This window comes from Loxodonta africana, chromosome 26 (assembly GCF_030014295.1).
Source record: "Loxodonta africana isolate mLoxAfr1 chromosome 26, mLoxAfr1.hap2, whole genome shotgun sequence".
Classification (NCBI taxonomy): domain Eukaryota; kingdom Metazoa; phylum Chordata; class Mammalia; order Proboscidea; family Elephantidae; genus Loxodonta; species Loxodonta africana.
In genome coordinates, this window is record NC_087367.1 from 35603678 (window position 1) to 35620854 (window position 17177).

A 17177-nucleotide genomic window follows, 5' to 3' on the forward strand; every position below is an offset into this window, starting at 1 on the left:
GTTAAAACAGTTGCCATGGTCTGATCATTTTAAAGCTTTAAATATGTATTGTTAACTCAATTCCAAGTTCTAAGATATGCATGAAATTTTAATATTCCTTATTACTCTGACTTTCGGCAGGTCATTTGATCATATAGTATCACTTGCTGTTGGATAAGTATTGGAGAATATGCATGTGTCTCAAAGATATCCTTATTGCAGATAGGGATATAATAAAAAAAATAGTGCCTTTCAAATGGTGATGTATAAAGTGTTTTATAAATACAGATTGATTGCTGTGGTCAGGTAAGTTATATGACCTTTTATAATGCTAGAGAGTCCTCTGTCCAGTGACCATCACAACATTTCTATGTAGTAGCCTCATAAAGGATCTTGAGAGGCCAACTTATTTATTGCCTTTCGTTAAAGTAGGAATGACCTCAGACCCATTGTTCTTTCCTCAAAATCTCCAGAGGAAACCTCCTAACTTTACCAAATACTATTCATATGTTCATTTCTTATGCGCTTGAAAACATTTTTATTTCCTTACCTAACAGCCTCAAACTACTGTCTTCTGGGCTAATTCATCCTTGTTCTTGAATCTTTCCTCAGTGTCTACTTCCACTTAATCATCTTCAATATTTTTCTGTGGGCTGTTTATCATCCTTTGATAATGGAATATGGTATTATAATGAAGTTCTGACTCAGGCTACTTTCATCATTTTTTAATCTAGCTCCTAAAATAAGGCCACTTCTTCAGGTTGCCGTGACAGTAACACTTGTCTTCTCCAAGAAAGGCAAGAGTACCCTGCATGATGGTCAACTGCTGTTTGCTGGATAAGTATTGGCTCAGTTGGATGTTCTACAGCCACTGTGTTTATGCCAGGTAATCCAACTGGCATGCATTACTTATCTATTGCTGCATAACAAATTGCCACAAACTTAGTGGCCTAAGAAAATACACATTTATTATCTCAGGCTCAGTTGGTCCTTTGCTTTAGGGTCTCTCATGAGGGTTTAATCAGTGTCAACCAGAGCTGGGATCTCATCTGAAGGCTTGACTGGAGAAGGTTCCACTTCCAAACTCACTTAAGTGGTTGTTGCCAGGATTCAGTTCCTTTGGATTGTTGCCTTCCTTCAGTTTTAACCTCAGTTTTTTGCCATGTGGCCCTCTCTAACATGACAACTTGCTTCATCAAAGCCAGCAAGGAAGAGAATCTGCTAGCAAGATGGATGTCAGAATCTTTTGTAATCTAGTCATGGAAGTGCTATCCCCTTAATGTCAAGGTCTTGGTTTAAAGCAAGTTACTTAAGAGGTAGGAATTATACAAGGCCTTGACTATCAAGAGGTAGGGGTTAATGGGATCATATAGAGGCTGCCTACCATACAGCATTTGAGGTGCATCCTTTTATAACCTTTAAGCAGACTCAGATTTATTCTTAGTGGTAACCTGGATCATCCCATGTATCGGCCCTAAGTGTCCCTCCCAAAACAGAGCATTTTGTAGGAGTGGGGCTTGAGGTCAGTTTTACCAGTCTTAAATTTCTGGAATTCCACTCTTCTATTTTCGAAAAATTGAAGAATAATTACCAATTTCTGGTCTTTTGTCATCTGTCCTGCTTTCTGTGATTCTTTAAAAATAGTAGTGAGTCTCAGATCATATGCACAGTTGGCTCAGCTTCTCTAGATAATAACCATTTGTTTAGTACCTTCATGTTTTCAAAACACTTTCACTTACAGGATCACTGGTGGCACAGGAGTTAAGCGCTCAGCCGCTGATGGCGAGATTGGCTTCCATAAAGACTACAGCCTTGGAAACTCTGTGAGGCACTTCTACACTGTGTTACAGGGTCTCTATGAGTTGGAATAGACTTAACAGGAATGGGTTTGGTTTTGAGTTGGTTTTTCACATATATTCTCATTTGGTCATCTCAGTAACCCAAGTGAAATACACATGGCAGATATCATTGACCACACTTTATAGATTTTATAAACAGTTTTTCAGTAATCATCCTGCCTCTAGTCTTTTCCTATCTCTTCATACCAGCACTAGAGTTATATGAAAATCTGATCGTACTACTCCTCTGTTTAAAATTCCTTGATGCCTTTTCATTATCCATGGGATAAAATCTAAATCCCTTTACCAGGCCAAAGAGCTTACCTGTTTAGCCTACTCTCTGACCTCTCCCATCTTCCTCTCTAACCATGCCAAATTATGATTCGGCATTGCCATGACTTTTTATTTGCTAGCCCTAGTGCCTGGAAAACTGTTTCAACACTTGCCTGCATGGAAACTGTCCCTTGTCTTTGTCAATCTCAGCTCAAAGGTGTTCCAGACAATAGATGGTGGTGCAGGCCAGAGTCTGATAGCAGGGCATTTGTTTTTCACCGCAACCAATCCAACACTTAAGCAGCAATATGTTTTCTTGTGACCAAAACTATCTTCAGTGACCTTTCTATAATGTTTGGTGTACTTTTTAGTTTGAACAGCATTCTTCTGAGGAAGAGGGTGCCTGGAGCTTAAAAAGGGTTTAATACATACACATTTGTATAATAGATAGCTGTATTGCACATATGCTTTCTCTAAATAACACAGCAATATATTTAAACATATAAATTATGTATATGACATAGCATATGTATATTAAATATAAACTATCTCCTTCAAATCAAAGGTCTACATCTTTTTTGTTTTTCTTCCTGTGATGATGATTATGAGAACCTATCTTGTTGTTGACTTAATTTTTCTCAAGTTTTAGCTCACAAGGGGTTGTCAACTTCTGTGATTCTCTTCTCATCAGTTTGTGTCACATACAATTTACAAATCTTAGTAATAGCTTCAATCTACTGATAACCTACTCTGTTCCAGTGTCTTTTAATCCTCAAAATAACTATAAAGAGGTGGTAAGCATCTTCATTTTACACATAAGAAAAATGAAATTTAGAAAGGTTAAGTACCTAAGGTCCTTCTGCTAATAAGATATGAAGTCAGATCTTTAAGTAGTATATAGAAAACATGGTGCCTCTTAAGATTTTTCATGAAGATTTTCTTCATGAAATGGAGTGGAGTGTAGCTCAACAAATTGATTACCTACCACATGACAGAGACTATCAGTTCTTTGTGAACCTTATGAAATTGCTTTTTTTCCAACTATTTTTTACTTATTAAAAACTTCAGTTTCATGTGATTCAACCTTACAGTGTGTACTTAATTTTCACAATAATCCCATCTTAAGGTAGATGTTTTCATAGGTTAGGATTTCAGCTCAGGCCTATCTTGGCCCAAAGCCAATGCTCATTTAGATCATCTTTTTCCCTGAACATTTTGGAATTTGTTCTTGAATCTAGCATAAATATTTTCTCACTTTGCTGTCTGAGAAGACATAATCACTTTTCCTCCTCACTTTCCAGTCACTTGTGCCCTTACCTTTCTTGGGACATATTAAGTTGCTTATTTGCCAACCAGTGCTCCCTCCTTCCTTTAATTGATGCTCATCTCTGAATTTTTGTAGCCCATTTCCCATGCAGTTTAGCATCTGATTACTTTCTTTTTGTGAATTATTTTCTCAGCTACATTAGAAACTTCCTGGACACAGGAAGTTTAATGTTCTTATTATTCCCCACAGCTCCTAGCCTTGTATTCAATGTATAATAGAATCAATAATAACTTCATCCTTTCCCCAGGACATAGGCTGATCACAAAACTCATCAAATAACTTCCTCTGGATGCTTTAAGCCAGGGTTAGTGTGACCATGATACTTAGTACTTAGAAATGGTGATCCTTGCAAATTCCTTCCCCGCCCCCACTCCTTTCCTTCCTGAGAATGTAAATATCTGGCCGTTAATTGTGGGCATTCTTCAAGAGTTCTGAGACTTTGCTACCTTCCCACCCAATGCTATCTGATGCAACAGGCCGAAAAGTTCCCCTTGTCCACACCCTGTGCTGACACATACAATTTTTTAAAATAAGCTTTTGCAAGGAAAAATCAAATAATATATACTTATTTTAAAAGTAAGCACGTAAACAAAAGGATTGAAAATAAGAAAGTCACCTAGAGTATCACGCTCTGGAGATAATCACTATTAATATTTCTTGAGCACATATGTGTGTGTTTTTTTATTTACTATATTTTTTAGACATATTGCAGCGTATTTGCAAATAATAATTTGGCAACTTGATGGAAACAGGGAGAAGTTCTCTCTTTTTCCTTTTTAAAAATGGTAAAATATACACAACATAAAATTTGCCATTTTAAGCCATTTTTCAAGTGTGAAATTTGGTGGCATTAATCACATTCACAATGTTGTACAACCATCACCACTGTTTGTTTCCAAAATGTTTCTTTGCCCCAATCTCTACTCATTAAGCATTAATTTCCCATTTCCCCTCCCCTCAGCCCGTAGTAACCACTAATCTATATTCTGTTTCTATGCATTTACCAGTTTTAGATATTTTTGTAAGTGGGATCATACAATATTTGTCTTTTTGTGTCTGGCTTATTTCACTTAGCATAATGTTTTCAAGGTTCATCCATGTTGTAGTATGTATTAGAACTCTGTTTCCTTTTGTGGCTGAATAATCCATTGTATGTGTAAAAAAAAAATTTTTTTTATTTTATGTGTATAACATTTTGGCTATTTGTTTCTCTGTTGATGGAAATTTGGGTTGTTTCACCTTTTGGCTATTGTGAATAATGTGTAATGAACATTAGTATACAAGTATCTGTTTGCATCCAATTCTTTTAGATATATACCCATGAGTGGAATTACTGGATCATATGATAATTCAGTGTTTAACTTTTTGAAGAACTCTACCATGTGTTTTTTTAAAAAGTGGAATCCTACCATGAATACAGGAATTCTGCTTTTTTCATTGAACGTCATAGAAAATTTTCCAACTCACTAAAATTATTCCCAAAATATAGTTGTAGCTGTGTGATATTCCATTGAGTAGGAAAGGAGAGCCATGTCACAATTCACACAAAAAATAACCATTTTTATAACTCAGCTTTTATCTGGGGTTTTCTGATGTCCCCTTATGGCAAAAAATAATAATATAGGTAATTCCAGTTTTCCTTAATTAGTTCAAGAAAATTTTCTCAGTCAATTTCATTTTTTCCTTCTACTATTCCTCAGAGATTTTTGGGTACGAAGGTAGTTTAAGTGACAACCAGGCTTTAGAAGTATGTGGTCCTCTTTGCCTCCAGCTTGAGGTTGGGTGTGACTACTCTCCCTGTGGACATTCTACTAAGATATTTGCCTCTCCATCTGCCGTATCTAGGTTGTTTTTGGTATCCAGTGTTGCGTTTCCCCAACCTCTCCACGTGCACCCTGGAGTAACTGGGAGCTCTATGTTAATTTCTGCTCCTGCCTCACTGTGCTGAGAGCTGAGTAGGCCTTGCTTGCTATCAGGACCCCTCATGAGGCTACATTTCTGGCACCATTCGGGGCCTGGGGTTTCTCTCCATAACTTACTGTTTCTATGTGTGTATGTTAGATGCCATTGAATCAATTCTGACTCATAGTGACCCCATGCAACAGAGTAGAACTGCCCCAGAGGGTTTTCTAGGCTGTTTTTAATCTTTACAGAAACAGATTGCCTGTGGAGCCACTGGATGGGTTTGAACTGCCAACCTTTTGGTTAAAAAACCCATTGCCGTCGAGTCGATTCCAACTCATAATGACCTTTTGGTTAGCAGCATAGAAAACAATAATTGCCTACTGTACCCTGGAAACCCCAAAACTCTAAAGGAATTTTATAGTTTCCCTTAGGATTAGGTCTGAGGAGTTGAAAAGTATTATACTGCACCGGTCTTCCTCCTCCACTCATGTCTGTGTCTCACCCACTTGCTTTCTTTTGCATTTACCATGCTGCCATTCTTCTCCTTCACAGCTTGAAGAAATTTATCCAGCTAGTGAATTATGCACATAAATTCTCCCTGATCACATCTATCAGATATTTCCTCTCTTATACCTAAATAATGACTTTTCAATTTAATAGCCAAGAATTTTATGATCATATTTTGTTTTGTTTTTAGTTCTGCCAGCGGAGCAACAGGAAAAGAAAATAAACCACTTACTATTTCACCTAACATTCCAGAACACATATAGTACCATGATTTATTTAATAGTTTTTTTTTCTACAGTTAGATTGTTTCCTTTTTTAAAAAGACATTAACAGTATTCCGGTCACTATACATACCTGTCTGCTTTTCTAGTTGTATCCTTAGGGTGCATTTTTAAGAATAAAATCATTATTTCAGTTTTAACCCCTTGAAATATTTTTATTTCACCTCTTAAAACATAAGCGGAAAGTTCTGTATTATAGTCAAGGGTGTCCTTTGAAACTATTATACTAATTTTCTCCTCCAATCAAGAAGGAAGGCATAATAGTGACTGGATTTACCCTTCTGCTTTAAACGGCTAGAAAACTGGATAAAGCACTTATAACAATAGTTATCAGACATTGGACAACTGACAGTGCATAAGTGAAAGGAAACAAATAAGGACAACCGTAAGATTGTACCAGACTACTGCCTGGAAGCAATTTCTAGGCCTCAGTGCATAGAAGGGACATCAGATAGCACAAAAGTTGAGCAGAGTAGAGGAAACATATCAGAATTTGGGGAAGCCAAGGTGGAGCAAAGTAGCAGGGAGGAGGTTTCCTTTACAGAAAAAGGGCTCTAGAGATATGCAGAGGGGTCATGTCGAGCCTTTGGCTGAGTACTAATCTGTGCATCTTTGAAAGGAAATTATCTGAGGTTAGGAAAAGAAGGACTAGAAAGGAGTGGGCATAATGGTTTTCAAAGTTGATGGGGCTAGGAATAGTTTATGTTTCCACCAACCAGAGTGGAAAGGCTTTACAATATGTGGGTAGAATCCTCAGTGGTTGGGTTAACTCAGCCCTAGACTATTTTGTTCTTGACCTGTCCTTACAACAATTAAGAGCAAGATTCAAAGAATCTAACATCCCAAATAACCATGCCAGAAAAAAAAACCAACCATATTTAAAGAAATATAACAAAATCCAGTATTCAACAATGTAAGAGTCAGAATGCCTCCCATCCAATAAAAAATTATCAAGTATGCAAAGAAGCAGAAAAATATGACCCATTACCAGGAGAAAAATCAATTAATAGAAGGTGTTAGGGATTGAACTGTGTCCCTCAAAAATGTGTGCCAACTTGGCTAGGCCATGATCCCCAGTATTGTGTGGTTGTCCTTCATTCTGTGATCTGATATGATCATCCTATGTGTTGTAAATTCTAACCTCTGTGATGTTCATGAGCCAGGATTAGAGGCAATTATGTTAAAGAGGCAGGACTCAATCTGTAGGATTAGATTGCATCTTCAGTCAATCTCTTTTGAGATATAAAAGAGAAAATCGAGCAGAGTAGAGAGACCTCATTACCACCAACCAGGAATAACCAGGAGCAGAGTGCATTCTTTGGACTCGAGGTCTCTATGCTGAGAAAATCCTAAACCCAGGGAAGGACTGATGACAAAGACTTTACCCCAGAGTGAACAGAGAAAGCCTTCTCCTGGAGGTGGCACTCTGAATTTGGACTTCTAGCCTCCTAGACTGTGAAAGAATAAATTTCTGTTTGTTAAAGCCATCCACTTGTGGTATATCTGTTATAGCAGCATTAGATAGCTAAGACAGAAAGATAGGAATTACAGCTGATTACACACCAGAAACTATGCAAGCTATAACAAAGCAGAAGTATGTCTTCAAAGCATTGAAAGAAAAATAAAAATATGTCAACCTAAAAATTTTGACCCAGAAAAAAAAATTTTCAAAATGGTGAAATAAAGACTTTTTCAGACAAACAAAAGGTGAGACAATCCATTTTCAACAGATCAATGCTACAAGGAAAGTAAAGGAAGTTCTTCCAGCAGAAAGAAGATGATATGAGATGGAAATTTGGAAACAAAGAATGCTGCAAATGGTAAATATTTGGATAGACAAGAAGGATGTCTTTTCTCATTGTTAACATAAAGAAAACCTAACCTGTTGCAGTGAAGTTGATTCTGACTCATAGCGACCCTACAGGACAGAGTAGAACTGCCCCATCGGGTTTCCAAAGAGCACCTGATGGATCTGAACTGCTGAACTGTGGTTAGGAGCCATACTTCTTAACCACTACATGACCAGGGTTTCTTTCTCCTTAAAAGATAATTTATTGTTTAAAGAAAAAATAAGAAGAATATATTGGGGAGTTTACAGCACGTGTGGCATAGGGGTTAAGAGCTATGGCTACTAACAGCAGGGTTGGCAGTTTGAATCTACCAGGTTCTCCTTGGAAACACAATGGGGCAGTTCTACTCTGTCCTATAGGGTCACTATGAGTCAAAATCAACTTGAGAGCAATGGGTTTGGTTTTGGTTTTATATCATGTGTACAGTAAAATGAAAATAATAGTACAAAGGACAGGAAAGGAGAATAGGAAGTATACATTTGTAAGATTTTTACAATACATGTGAAGTAGTATAGTGATATTTGAACATAGACTGTATATTTTAAACTCTGGCAAACAATAAGACAAAATAAAACAAAACCCAAAGACGTCTAGTTAGCTAATTAGCCAATAATAGCAATAAGATGAAATCATAAAAAAAACAAAAAACAAACAAACAAAAAAACTCAGTGAACCCAAAAGAAGTCAGGAAAAGAGAAAGGAGCAAAGAGCACATAGGACAAATAGAAACTTCTACAAAGAAGGTAGTTTTAAATTCAGCCATGTCTATAATTAGATAAAAATGGTCAAAAAATCACAATTAAAAAGTAGATATTGTCAGATTGGATAAAAAAAAGTAAGATCCGATTATATGCAAACACTAATCCAAAAAAATGCTAGAGTGCCTACACAGAATATTAGCAGGAAGGAGACATACTTCATAATGACAAAGGTGTCGATTTATCAAGAGGTTATAAGGATCCTGTCTCTGTATGCACCTAATAACAAAACTGCAAAATACACGAAACAAAAACTGATAGAATGGAAAGAGGAAAACAGATAAACTCACAATCGTTAGATCGAAAAGTTCTTTATCACAAAGCAAAGGCAGTGCTCAGAGGTCAATTTATAGCAATAGATGCACACATCAAAAAAGAAGAAAGGGAAAAAATCAAAACATTAGCTACACAACTCAAATGAATAGAACAACAAAAGAAGCCCACAGCCACCAGGAGAAAGGAAATAATGAAGATCAGAGCGGAAATAAATGAAATAGAGAATAGAAAAAAATGAAAGAATCAACAAAACCAAAAGTTGGTTCTTTGAAAGGATGAATAAAATTGACAAACCATTGGCCAAACTGACAAAAGAGAAACAGGAGAGGACACAAATTACCCAGAGAAGAAATGAAATAGGGACCATTATGGTAGACCCAACTGAAATAAAAAGAATCATAACAGAGTACTAAGAAAAACTATACTCCCACAAATTTGAAAATCTAGAGGAAATGGACAAATTTCTAGAAACACCTACCCAAACTAACACAAACTGAAATTGAAAATCTGAACAGACCCATAACAAGAGATTGAAAAGGTAATTAAAAAAAAAAAAAAACTCCCAAAAAACAAAAAAAGCTCTGGTCTATATGGCTTCACTGGAGAATTCTACCAAACATTCAGAGAAGAGCTTACACCAGTACTACTCAAATTATTTCAGATCACAGAATAGGAAGGGATACTTCTGAATTCATTCTATGAAGCCAGCATAATCATGATACCAAAACCAGGTAAAGACACCACAAAAAAAAGAAAATTACGGACCAATATCTCTCATGAACATAGATGTAAAAACTTTTCAACAATATTCGAGCCAATAGAATTCAGCATCAAATAAAAGAAAAAAAATACACCATGACCAAGTGGGATTCATACCAGATATGCAAGGATGGTTCAATACTAGAAAATCAATCAACATAATCCAACACATAAATAAAATAAAATAAAAAGAGTCACATGATCATCTCAATTGATGCAGAAAAGGCATTCAACAAAGTTCAACACCCATTCCTGATGAAAACTCTCAAAAAAATATGTATACAAGGGAAATTCCTTGACATAATAGAAGGCATCTATAGAAAACCAACAATCAACATCAATTTCTTAATGCAGAGAGGCTGAAAACATTCCCCTTGAGAACAGGAACAAGACAAGGATGCCTTTTATCACCACTCCTATTTAACATTGTGCTGGAAGTCCTAGCTAGAGCCATAAGGCGAGAAAAAGAAATAAAGGGCATCCAAATTGGTAACTGTAATGGACTGAATTGTGTCCCCCCAAAATATCTGTCAACTTGGCTAGATCATGACTCTCTTATATGATTGTATGATTGTCTAACATTTTGTCAAGACAGATTTGTTCATTCCTTTGGCAGTCCATGCTATACTCAATATTCCTTGCAAACACCACAATTCAAAGGCCTTCCTTATTCATTATCCAGCTTTCACACGCATTTGATGTGATTGAAAATACCATGGCTTGGGTCAGGCGCACCTTAGTCTTCAGGATGACATCTTTACTCTTCAACACTTTGAAGAGGTCCTTTGCGGCAGATTTGCCCAATGCAATGAGTCTTTTGATTTCTTGACTGCTGCTTCCATGGCTGTTGATGGTGGATCCAAGTAAAATGAAATCCTCCACGACTTCAATCTTTTCTCCATTTATCATGATGTTGCTCATTGGTCCACTTGTGAGGATTTTTGTTTTCTTTATGTTGAGGTGTAATCCATACTGAAGGCTGTGGTCTTTGATCTTCATTAGTAAGTGCTTCAAGTCCTCTTCACTTTCAGCAAGCAAGGTTGTGTCATCTGCATAACGCAGATGCCCCGTTCTTCTTCATATAGTCCAGCTTCTCATATTATTTGCTCAGCATACTGATTGAATACGTATGGTGAAAGAATACAACCCTGCTACACACCTTTCCTGACTTTAAACCAATCAGTATGCCCTTGTTCTGTCCGAACTATTGCCACTTGACCTAAGTAAAGGTTCCTCATGAGCACAATTAAATGTTCTGGAATTTCCATTCTTCGCGGTGTTATCCATAGTTTGTTATGCTCCACACAGTCAAATGCCTTTGCATAGTCAATAAAACACAGGTAAACATCCTTCTGGTATTCTCTGCTTTCAGCCAGGATCCATCTGACATCAGCAATGATATCCCTGGTTCCACGTCCTCTTCTGAAACCGGCCTGAATTTCTGGCAATTCCCTGTCGATATACTGCTGCAGCCGTTTTTGAATGATCTTCAGCAAAATTTTGCTTGTGTGTGATATTAATGATATTGTTCTATAATTTCCACATTCGGTTGGATCACCTTTCTTGGGAATAGGCATAAATATGGATGTCTTTCAGTCAGTTGGCCAGGAAGCTGTCTTCCACATTTCTTGGCATAGATGAGTGAGCACCTCCAGTGCTGCATCTGTTTGTTGAAACATCTCAATTGATATTCCATCAATTCCTGGAGCCTTGTTTTTCACCAACGCTTTCAGAGCAGCTTGGACTTCTCCCTTCAGTACCCTTGGTTCCTGATCATATGCCACCTCTTAAAATGGTTGAATATTGACTAATTCTTTTCGATATAATGACTTTGTGTATTCCTTCCATCTTCTTTTGATGCTTCCTGCATCGTTTAATATTTTCCTCATGGAATCCTTCACTATTGCAACTCGAGGCTTGATTTTTTCTTCAGTTCTTTCAGCTTGAGAAACGCCGAGTGTGTTCTTCCCTTTTGGTTTTCCAACTCCAGCTCTTTGCACATGTCATTATAATACTTTACTTTGTCTTCTCGAGAGGCCCTTGGAAATCTTCTGTTCAGCTCTTTTACTTCATCAATTCTTCCTTTTGCTTTAGCTGCTTGACGCTCAAGAGCAAGTTTCAGAGTCTCCTCTGACATCCATCTTGGTCTTTTCTTTCTTTTCAGTGACCTCTTGCTTTCTTCATGGATGATGTCCTTGATGTCATTCCACAACTCGTCTGGTCTTTGGTCACTAGTGTTTAATGCGTCAAATCTATGCTTCAGATGGTCTCTAAATTCAGGTGAGATATACTCAAGGTCATATTTTGGGTCTTGTGGACTTGCTCTGATTTCCTTCAGTTTCAGCTTGAACTTGCGTATGAGCAATTGATGGTCTGTTCCACAGTCGGCCTCTGGCCTTGTTCTGACTGATGATATTGAGCTTTTCCATCGTCTCTTTCCACAGATGTAGTCAATTTGATTTCTGTGTATATCAAATCAATCTGATGAGGTCCCTGTGTATAGTTGCTGTTTATGTTGGTGAAAGAAGGTATTTGCAATGAAGAAGTTGTTGGTCTTGCAAATTCTATCATTTGATGTCTGGCAAAGTTTCTATCACCAAGACCATATTTTCCAACTGTTGATCCCTCTTGTTTGTTTCCAACTTTCGCCTTCCAATTGCCAGTAATTATCAATGCATCCTGATTGCATGTTTGATGAATTTCAGACTGCAGCAGCTGAGAAAAATCTTCTACTTCTTCATCTTTGGCCCTCGTGTTTGGTGTGTAAATTTGAAAACTAGTGGTATTAACTGGTCTTCCTTGTAGGCATATGGATATTATCCTATCACTGACAGCATTGTACTTCATTGTTCTTTTTGATGATGAATGCAACAGCATTCCTCTTTGAGTTGTCATCCCAGCATAATAGACTATATGTCCAGTTCAAAATGGCCAATACCAGTCCATTTCAGCTCACTAATGCCTAGGATATTGATGTTTATGCGTTCCATTTCATTTTTGACAATTTCCAATTTTCCTAGATTCATACTTTGTACATTCCAGGTTCCGATTATTAGTGGATGTTTGCAGCTGTTTCTTCTCATTTTGAGTCATCCCACATCAGCAAATGAAGGTCCCGAAAGCTTCACTCCATCCATGTCATTAAGGTCAACTCTACTTTGAGGAGGCAGCTCTTCCCCAGTGATCTTTTGAGTGCCTTCCAACCTGGGGGGCTCATCTTCCAGCACTACATCAGACAATGTTCCGCTGCTATTCATATGGTTTTCACTGGCTAATGCTTTTCAGAAGTAAGTAGACTGCCGGGTCCTTCTTCCTAGTCTGTCTTAGTCTGGAAGCTCAGCTGAAACCTGTCCTCCATGGGTGACCCTGCTGGTATCTGAATACCGGTGGCATAACTTCTAGCATCACAGAAATACACAAGCCTCCTCAGTACGACAAACTGACAGACATGTGGGGGCATAACGGGATATCCATCTGCAAAAAAAAAGAAACAAGACCCATACTTCACACCATGCACAAAAACGAGTTCAAAATGGATCAAAGACCTAAGTATAAAATCTAAAACGATAATGATCATGGAAGAAAAAATAGGGACAACGTTAGGAGGCCTGATACATGGCATAAACAGTATACAAAACATTGCTAATAAAAACTGTAAAACCACTTTGGAAATCGATTTGGCATTTCCTTAAAAAGCTAGAAATAGAACTACCATATGATCCAGCAATCCCACTCCTTTGAATATATCCCAGAGAAATAAGAGCCTTTCCACAAACTGATAAATGCACACCCATCTTCTTTGCAGCACTGTTTACAATAGCAAAAAGATGGAAGCAACCAAGGTGTTTATCAACAGATGAATGGATAAATTATGGTATATTCACAAAATGGAATACTATGCATTGATAAAGAACCATGATGAATCCATGAAACATTTCACAACATGGAGGAATCTGAGTGAAAGGCATTATGCTGAGTGAAATTAGTCAGTTGCAAAAGGACAAATATTGTATGAGACCACTTTCAGAAGAACTCAAGAAAAAGTTTAAGCACAGAAGAAAATATTCTTTGATGGTTACAAGAGTGGGGAGGGAGGGAGGGAGAGGGATATTCACTAATTACATAGTAGGCAAGAACTGTTTTAGGTGACGGGAAAGACAACACACAATACTGGAGAGGTCAGCACACTTGGACTAAACCATAAGCAAAGCAGTTTCCTGAATAAACTGAATGCTTCGAAGGCCAGCATAGCAGGGACTGGGGTTTGGGGACCATAGTTTCAAGGGACATCTAGGTCAATTGGCATAATAAAATCTATTAAGAAAACATTCTGCATCCCACTTTGGAGAGTGGCATCTGGGGTCTTAAACACTAGCAAGCGGCCATCTAAGATGCATCAATTGGTCTCAACCCACCTGGAAAAAAGGAGAATGGAGAATACCAAAGACACAAGGTAACTATGAGCCCAAGAGACAGAAAGGACCACATAAACCAGAGACTACATCAGCCTGAGCCCAGAACTAGATGGTGCCTGTCTACAATGGATGACTGCCCTGAAAAGGAACACAACAGAGAATCCCTGAAGGAGCAGGAGAGCAATGGGATGCAGATCTCAAATTCTCATAAAAAGATCAGACTTAATGGTCTGACTGAGACTAGAAAGGCCCGGGAGGTCATTGTCCCCAGACCTTCTGTTAGCCCAAGACAGGAACCATTCCCAAGCCAACTCTTCAGACAGATACTGGACTGGACTATAAGATAGAAAATGATATTGGTGAGGAGTGAGCTTCTTGGATCAAGTAGACACATGAGAGGATGTGGGGAGCTCCTGTCTGGAGAGGAGATGAGAAGGCAGAAGGGGACAGAAGGTGGCTGGATGGACACAGAAATATAGGGTGGAGAGAAGTAATGTGCCTTCTCATTAGGGGGAGAGCATCTAGGAGTACATTAAAAAAACCTGTTGCCGTCAAGTCGATTCCACCTCATGGTGATCCTATCGGACAGAGTAGAACTGCCCCCAGAGAGTTTCCAGGGAGCACCTGGTGGATTCGATCTGGCGACCTTTTGGTTTGCAGACAGCACTTCACCACTATGCCACCAGGGTTAAGTGGAGTACATAGCAAGGTGTATACAAATTTTTGTATGAGAGACTGACTTGATTTGTAAACTTTCACTTAAAGCATAATAAAATTTTAAAAACAAAATGTTCTTTATCTTAATCATAATTGATAGAATTAGTTGGGAAAAAATCAGCTTGACCAAACTGACATTTATAGCTTACTCCACCCAACAATAGCAGAATATTCTTTTCAAGCTCACATGGAACATTCACCAAAATAGACGATGAGCTGGGCAATAAAACAAGTCTTCATAAATTTAAGATTTCAATAAATGAAATAATGTAAAGTGGGTTCTCTGGTGTTGTTACCTTCAAATTCTGTAGTTTCTGCCTCGAGAGTTTGTCTATACTTCAATTCTACCTATATAGCACAAAAATTAATCTGGCTACCTTCCCCCCACCTCCCCACCGCAAATCCCTACAGTACATTGCTGCCTTGTGGGATATCTGATTAAAAAAAAAGTAAATGAATGGATTTTGTCACTGAAATATCAGAATGTAAGTCTGCTGCTGAGCCAGCAGAGATTGTCAGGCACATGCATAGCTCACAAGGTTTAAAGGACATAGTTTAAAATGCAGCCAGTATTTTTTTTGTCTATGTCCCTGAAATTTAGATTCCTTAGGATTCTTGTCCATCTTCAGGCAATGACTTTTTCCATTAAAAAAAAAAAAAAATTCTTAAAGCCATTGTCAGATGCCTCTTCTAATTTTTTTGCACTGATAAATAATTAGGCCATTGTTTCTGACAAGTTTTGGGAACATACAAACTCTTGGCTTGTTGGTTGGATTAAACAATGGGCAAGTCTTTCAAAAGACTGAACAAAGTGACGAAAAGCTTCTGTCACAGAGGGCAGTGATGTGCCTACTTACCCTAAATACTTAAATTTTCTTGGCCATGTTCTCTCACTTATTAGTGGGGAATATTTTTCAAATATTTACTTGAATTTTTTATTTCAAATTAAAATTTTCAAAATGTAGTTCAAGGACCTCTTGCATTAGAATTACCTCAGATGCTTATTAAAACTGAGCCATCAAGTCAGAATTTTCAAAGGTTGTCCCAACTTTTAGAAAACTTCTTATGTGAATTTACACAGTAAAATAATTAGAAAATGTATACAGTTGGGAGTATGATAAAATTACTGTTTATCCAGATGTTACATAGTTATTTTTAATACGGGCAGTTTCAAACAAAGGAGTTTACTTTTCTGAAACAGACTGTAAGCCAATGATACAAATGGTATCTGATTTTCCATAAAAGGAGTTTAAAATTCTGACTATGGGCTTGTCCAACTTTTGTAGAAATTATTCCTTCCTATGTCACATAAAAAGCTGAAAAACCAAACAAATATAAAAAAGTCATTAATCACATAATTTTTAATTTGAGTCCATTTATTACAGATAACTTCCAGGAGAGGGGTTGCATAATGCTCTGCATCCAAAATAGAAGAGAGGCATTTTTTAACTGAGTCTAAAGAGGTATACCACTACCCGAACCCAGTTTCAAGTGGTTGCCAAGAGAACACTTTTGAATGGAAATACAGTCCTAGTACTCTGATAGAAAAGGCTCTTTCTTTTATCAACCAAAAAGAGTAAAATAAACCACAATTTTGTACTTGGAGTTGTGAAGAATGTTGGTTTTAGAGTCAAATATTAATATGGACCCTGACCTTGGACAAGTTATGCAATTTCTCTGAGTCTATTTCAAAATTGAAAGAATAATAATAGTTTTCTATTATTATTGTGAAATGACATAATGTGTGTGCTGCGCTAGACTGGGATGTTGCATATGCCAATTATTTGATCAATGTTAGCTTTTATTATTGTTCTAATACTAAACCCATGTTCACTGAGAATCCATTGTATACTGAATGCTAGAAATGGTGAGCAAAAGTGAACTAGTCTACAAGAACTTTAATAGATTCTTTAAGATCTAATTACAAAAGTTGAATTACAGGCTGACCCAAGAAAATTAAAAAGAAAGCCCTGAAAGCAGCTGAGTCATGCTTGATCAGACTAACGAGACAATGACATTGGGCTTGTTACTTACCTCTTTTGTATATTGTTTGTATCTAATGATTTTATCCTCACTGTTAACACAGTGGTGAAGTGCTCATCTGCTACCCTATGGTTTGGACCCACCAGCTCCACAGTGGGACAAAGATTACAACTTTGGGAACCCTGTAGGGCAGTTCTACTCTGTCCTACAGGTTTTCTATGAGCTGGAATTGACTCGATGGCAATGGGTGAGTATGAAAACAGTTGATGCATTTTAACATCCAATTGGGGCAGGGTACTATAGGAGATA